We start from the raw sequence: 7351 nt of genomic DNA on the forward strand, positions 1-7351 counted from the left end.
TGACACAAATCAGAGGTGATAAATTTTGAATTGTTTAAAGGTAGCACTCAAGCAATTTACTTTGGAATGGCGGAGAAATACCATGTAGTAGGTAGGTATGGTGGACACAAATGGCATAGTAGTTGGCTCAAGGATTTTGGATGCATGAGAAGTATTCCCTCTCGATACAAGGCTTAGGCTAGCAAGGCTATTTGAAACAAACACAAGTATGAACCGGTACAACAAAACTTACATAAGAACATATTGCAAGCATTATAATACTCTACACTGTCTTCCTTGTTGCTCAAACACTTTTACCAGAAAATATCTAGACCTTAAGAGAGACCAATCATGCAAACCAATTTTAACAAGCTCTACAGTAGTTCTCCATTAATAGGTTTAAACTACATGGTGCAAGAACTTAATCATGATCTACTTGAGAGCTCAAAACAATTGCCAAGTGTCAAATTATCCAAGTCAATATGAGGCATTTTCTGTTTCCAACCAAATAACCATAAGTATTGTAGCTTCCAACTTTTATCATTGAACATTAAAAGTAAAACGAAGAACAAGTGTTCATATGAAAAAGCGGAGCGTGTCTCTCTCCCACACAAGGATTGCTAGGATCCGAATTTATTCAAACACAAACAAAAATAAACACACAGACGCTCCAAGTAAAGCACATATGATGTGACTGAATAAAAATATAGTTTCAATAGAAGAAACCTGATAATTTGATGAAGAAGGGGATGCCTTGGGCATCCCCAAGCTTAGACGCTTGAGTCTTCTTGAAATATGCAGGGATGAACCACGGGGCATCCCCAAGCTTAGACTTTTCACTCTTCTTGATCATATATCATCCTCCTCTCTTGACCCTTGAAATCTTCCTTCACACCAAACTTCTCATAAACTTCATTAGAGGGGTTAGTACTCAAAAAACTTGAATCCACTTTTAGTCCTGTAGTGACACATTGCAAGAACTCAATAAAACATTAGCTACAGCTCTCTACATCTAGAAAGCCTTGCTTAAAGTCCACAAGAGACAATGCAAAAAACAGAGGCAGAATCTGCCAAAACAGAACAGCCAGTAAAGATGAATTTTAAAGAGGTACTTCCGTTGCTCAAATCAGAAAAGTCAAAACTAATGAAAGTTACGTACATATCTGAGGAACACGCACGTAAATTGGCAGATTTTTCTGAGTTACCTACAGAGAAAACAGCCCAGATTCGTGACAGATAGAAATCTGTTTCTGCGTAGAAATCCAAATCTAGTATCAACCTTCGATTAGAGGCTTCACTTGGCATAACATTGCAATAAAATAAAGATAAGGAGAGGTTGCTACAGTAGTAACAACTTCCAAGACACAACAAAACAGTAGCAAAATAAACACATGGGTTATCTCCCAAGAAGTTCTTTCGTTATAGCCATTAAGATGGGCTCAGCAGTTTTAATGATGCACTCGCAAGAAATAAGAGTTGAAGCAAAAGAGAGCATCAAAAAGCAAATTCAAAACACCTTTAAGTCTAACCCACTTCCTATGCATAGGAATCTTGTACACAAATAAATTCATGAAGAACAAAGTGACAAGCATAAGAAGATAAAACAAGAGTAACTTCAAAATTTTCAGCATATAGAGAGGTGTTTTAGTACCATGAAAATTTCTACAACCATATTTTCCTCTCTCATAATAATTTTCAGTAGCTTCATGAACAAACTCAACAATATAACTATCACATAAAGCATGTTTCTCATGATCCATAAGCACATAATTTTTATCAAGCTCAAAAATAGTGGGGTCAAAACTTTCAAACACACTTTTATCAATAATATAACAAGATGATTGATCAATCTTAAAAGATATGGGACTCATAGATAAAGTCAAGAATTCTCCAATCCCATTTTCATTAGTAGTACAATTAATATTATCAAGTAACATAGGACCATCATCTAAAGCTTTATCATAAACATTTGCTACGCAAAATTCTTTAGTATCATGCATTTCGACATTAGGCACAAACAAAGCATTATCATAAGATTTATCAAAGTAGCATGGATTATCATAAATAAAAGTAGCATAATTATTCTCACAAGTTTTACTCATAGGTACTATTTCAAGAGAATCCACAGGAACATAACATTCAACCTCTTTCGGAAAGCATGGAGGACAATCAAATAGTGTAAGAGATAAAGAGTTACTCTCATTAGAAGGTTGGCATGGGTAGCTAATCCATTCTTCCTCCTTTTGTTCATCACTCTCCTCTTCTTTTTCATCCAATGAGCTTTCGGGTTCATCAATTTCCTCCTCTTTTTCATCCAATGAGCTTTCAGGTTCATCAATTTCTTCTTCCACAGGTTCCCGCAAATTGTGAGTGCATTCTTGTGCATTAATGAGTCTCTCTTTATAATCAATGATATAAGGATTATCGGTGTAACTTTCATTGCAAAAATTAAGGATAGAAGAGACATAATCTTTAAGGTCCTTACAAACAACACAAGTTTCATAATTCTCAACCATGAAGGATTCTATCTCAGAGGCTCCCATAAATATGACAAATTGTTCTACCTCTTCAAACCCAAAATGAATATAGCTATTCCGATTATAGTTCTTAATTAAAAATTCCTCACTAAAGCCACATTGAAATTTAAGATGTTTAGTGTCCTGTTGAGAGCAACAGTTTATATCATGGCGTTTAAGCAAGATTTTAGCAATTGTATTCAATTTTTCTATCACAGCACTCCTTACTTTACCAGTTCTTGATTCTCTATAATTATTATAATATTCTATAAGCTCCAAATAGGTTGTGGTGGGTTCTCCCATAACAGCAGTTTTTAATTTTTCAGTTTTTCAAATTTTTATGAATTTTTGTGTATATGAGAAAAGTAAAACAAGACAAAAAGAAACTAAGCAAAAGTAAACTAAGCAAAATAATACTAGACAGAAATAAACTAAGCACAAATAAACTAGACAAAAGTAAACTAAGCAAAACAAAATAAAATAAAAACAAGAGAGAGGTAGAGTGTACTCCCCAGGTGAACTTATGAGTAGAGCTATGCCTCCCCGGCAACGGCGCCAGAAAACAGTCTTGATAACCCACAAGTATAGGGGATCGCGGCAGTCTTCGAGGGAAGTAAAACCCAAATTTATTGATTCGACACAAGGGGAGGTAAAGAATACTTATAAGCCTTAACAACTGAGTTGTCAATTCAGCTGCACCTGGAAAAGCACTAGTAACAGGGGTGATGTGAAAGCAGCAGTAATATGAGAGAAATAGTAATAGTAACACAGCAGCGGTAACAGTAACACAGAGGCAATGGCACCAGAGAATAGTTGATACTACTTCCAATGACATATAGAACGAGTATATAATGATGAGAGATGGACCGGGGTTCCCAGCGATCTACACTAGTGGTAACTCTCCAATAACAAGTGACAAGTGTTGGGTGAACAAATTACAGTTGGGCAATTGATAGGATTGATAAAGCATTAAGAAAGAACATCAATTCATTAATCATGTAGGCATGTTTTCCATATATAGTCATACGTGCTCGCAATGAGAAACTCCATGATATGGGCAATTGTCCTACCAGCCGGTGGCAGCCGGGCCTCTAGGGAATCTACTGGATATTAAGGTACTCCTTTTAATAGAGTACCGGAGCAAAGCATTAACACTCCGTTAAAACATGTGATCCTCATATCTAAGCCTTCCCCTCCAGTTGTCCCAATTTCTGTCACTTTGGGGCCTTTGGTTCCGGACATAGACATGTGCATACAACTTGTAGATACAATCTAAGCAATAAGTATAGAGCTCAAATCTAAGATCATGCCACTCGGGCCCTAGTGTCAAGCATTAAGCATAACAAGATTGCAGCAACAATAACTTCACAAACTTTATAGATAGACTAATCATAATGTATCATCCATCGGATCCCAACAAACACAACACCGATTACATCGAGATGGATCTCAATCATGTAAGGCAGCTCATGAGATCATTGTATTGAAGTACATGGAGGAGAGAATACCAACTAGCTATCGCTAGAACCCGTAGTCCATGGGGGAACTACTCACGGAGCATGATGGAGGCGGTGGCGTTGATGGAGATGGCTTCCGGGGGCACTTCCCCGTCCCGGCAGGGTGCCGGAACAGAGAGTTCTGTCCCCCGAATTGGAGTTTCGCGATGGCGGTGGCGCCCCTGGAGTCTTTCTGGAGTTTCGTCAATTGGTATCGAGTTTTTAGGTCTCCAGGGCTTAAATAGGCGAAGAGTCGGAGTCGGAGGGGCCACGGGGCCTCCTCACACTAGGGCGGCGCGCCCCCCTCCTGGGCCGCGCCGGCCACACGTGTGGGGCCCCCAGGGAACCCCTCTGGTCCCCCTCTGACTTTCTGGAAGGTTCCGGGAAAAATAAGATGTTTGGCGTTGATTCCGTCCAATTCCGAGAATATTGCCCGAACAGCCTTTCTGGAACCAAAAACAGCGAAAACGAGAAGCTGCACTGTGGCATCTTGTTAATAGGTTAGTTCCGGAAAACGCATGAAATCATCATAAAGTGCAAGCAAAACATGTAAGTATTGTCATAAAACAAGCATGGAACATCAGAAATTATGGATACGTTGGAGACATATCAGGGGGCTACTCCCATCGGGACCGCTGGTCGCGCACCCGATAGATATGAAAACCTCGAGAAAGAAGGAAAATATAGCAACATAAGGCGTTGAGCCTACAACCAAGCACAAGTTCTTGGCTGTAGCCTCGGGGGCTACTCCCATCGGGAACGCTGTTCGCGTGCCCGATGAAATTATAAAAAAGAGAGAGGGAAGAAGAAAAAGTGAGCATATTTCGAGTTATGTAAATAACTCTACATATACTCCCATCGGGAGGGAAATATAAGTCATCCGTTGACTCAATAAAATGTGCTATTCCAACAGCAGAAAAAGCACTCGACAATATATTCTCAGAGCACCAAAGTTGCGAACAATCTCTGAATGCCGCAAAACTTTGCGAAGGTAAGACCCCAGATCCGTTCTGAGCGGCATGGCGCCGTCTCTGACGTCGGTTTGTGATACGTCTCCGACGTATCAATAATTTCTTATGTTCCATGCCACATTATTGATGATATCTACATGTTTTATGCATACTTTATGTCATATTTATGCATTTTCCGGCACTAACCTATTAACGAGATGCCGAAGAGCTAGTTGTTGTTTTCTGCTGTTTTTGGTTTTAGAAATCCTAGTAAGGAAATATTCTCGGAATTGGACGAAATCAACGCCCAGGGGCCTATTTTGCCACGAAGCTTCCAGAAGACCGAAGAGGAGACGAAGTGGGGCCACGAGGTGGCCAGACACCAGGGCGGCGCGGCCCAAGCCCTGGCCGCGCCGGCCTGTCATCTGGGCCCCTCGTGACGCCCCCTGACCTGCCCTTCCTCCTACATATAGTCTTCGTCGCGAAACCCCCAGTACCGAGAGCCACGATACGGAAAACCTTCCAGAGACGCCGCCGCCGCCAATCCCATCTCGGGGATTCAGGAGATCGCCTCCGGCACCCCTGCCGGAGAGGGGAATCATCTCCCGGAGGACTCTTCACCGCCATGGTCGCCTCCGGAGTGATGAGTGAGTAGTTCACCCCTGGACTATGGGTCCATAGCAGTAGCTAGATGGTTGTCTTCTCCTCATTATGCTTCATTGTCGGATCTTGTGAGCTGCCTAACATGATCAAGATCATCTATCTGTAATGCTATATGTTGTGTTTGTTGGGATCCGATGGATAGAGAATACTATGTTATGTTGATTATCAATCTATCTATGTGTTGTTTATGATCTTGCATGCTCTCCGTTACTAGTAGAGGCTTTGGCCAAGTTGATGCTTGTAACTCCAAGAGGGAGTATTTATGCTCGATAGTGGGTTCATGTCTCCGTGAATCTGGGGGAGTGACAGAAACCCCTAAGGTTGTGGATGTGTTGTTGCCACTGGGGATAAAACATTGATGCTATGTCCGAGGATGTAGTTATTGATTACATTACGCACCATACTTAATGCAATTGTCTGTTGTTTTCAACTTAATACAGGAAGGGGTTCGGATGATAACTTCGAAGGTGGACTTTTTAGGCATAGATGCATGCTTGGATAGCGGTCTATGTACTTTGTCGTAATGCCCAATTAAATGTCACTATATTCATCATATCATGTATGTGCATTGTCATGCCCTCTCTATTTGTCAATTGCCCAACTGTAATTTGTTCACCCAACATGCTATTTATCTTATGGGAGAGACACCTCTAGTGAACTTTGGACCCCGGTCCATTCTTTTACATCGAATAGAATCTACTGCAATACTCGTTCTACTGTTCTCTGCAAACAATCATCATCCACACTATACATCTAATCCTTTGTTACAGTAAGCCGGTGAGATTGACAACCTCATTGTTTCGTTGGGGAAAAGTACTTTGGTTGTGTTGTGCAGGTTCCACGTTGGCGCCGGAATCCCTAGTGTTGCGCCGCACTACATCTCGCTGCCATCAACCTTCAACGTGCTTCTTGACTCCTACTGGTTCGATGAACCTTGGTTTCTAGCGAGGGAAACTTCTCGCTGTACGCATCACACCTTCCACTTGGGGTTCCCAATGGTCGCGTCTTTGTACGCGTGTCAAGCTAAATTTCTGGCGCCGTTGCCGGGGAGATCAAGACACGCTGCAAGGGGAGTCTCCGCAATCCAATCTGTTTACTTTGTTTTTGTCTTGCTTTATTTTATTTACTACTTTATTTGCTGCACTAAATCAAAATACAAAAAAATTAGTTGCTAGTTTTACTTTATTTACTGTCTTGTTTGCACTCTATATCAAAAGACACAAAAAAATTAGTTACTTGCATTTGCTTTACTTATTTCAACATGTTTCCTTTTAATTTTACTGTAAAAGATATACCTGTGGGACAAGGATCTATAATTGGGAGAGATAATATAGAAGAATTTTTCACCCATGTTAGTATGCATGAAGATCTTAAAGATATACCTCTTGCAAAAGCTGTCCCTACTTATGAAGATGCCTCTATTTGTTTGGTACGCATGATGGAAGCTAGATTTATTAGTCTCAACCACATGATACAACACATGTTTCTTACACTTTCTGATATGGAGAGGGGAGAGAAGAGATATTTTGTTCTAAAAGTCTTAGTGCGAGAATTTGTGGATATAGCTAAAGAAGCTAGAAAAGTTTTTAGTAAGCATGATAGGCTTGGTATGATCACCGATTTTAAAAAAACACTTGAGAAGATGGATATGGATTGAATTAAGTATACTAATAATGTTAATAATGGTGGGGAGATTAAAGCACCAATACCATGTAAGCTCCTAGCAATGCATGAGGCACTAGAAAAT

The sequence above is a fragment of the Lolium rigidum genome, chromosome 5 (assembly GCF_022539505.1).
Source record: "Lolium rigidum isolate FL_2022 chromosome 5, APGP_CSIRO_Lrig_0.1, whole genome shotgun sequence".
Taxonomy (NCBI): Eukaryota; Viridiplantae; Streptophyta; class Magnoliopsida; order Poales; family Poaceae; genus Lolium; species Lolium rigidum.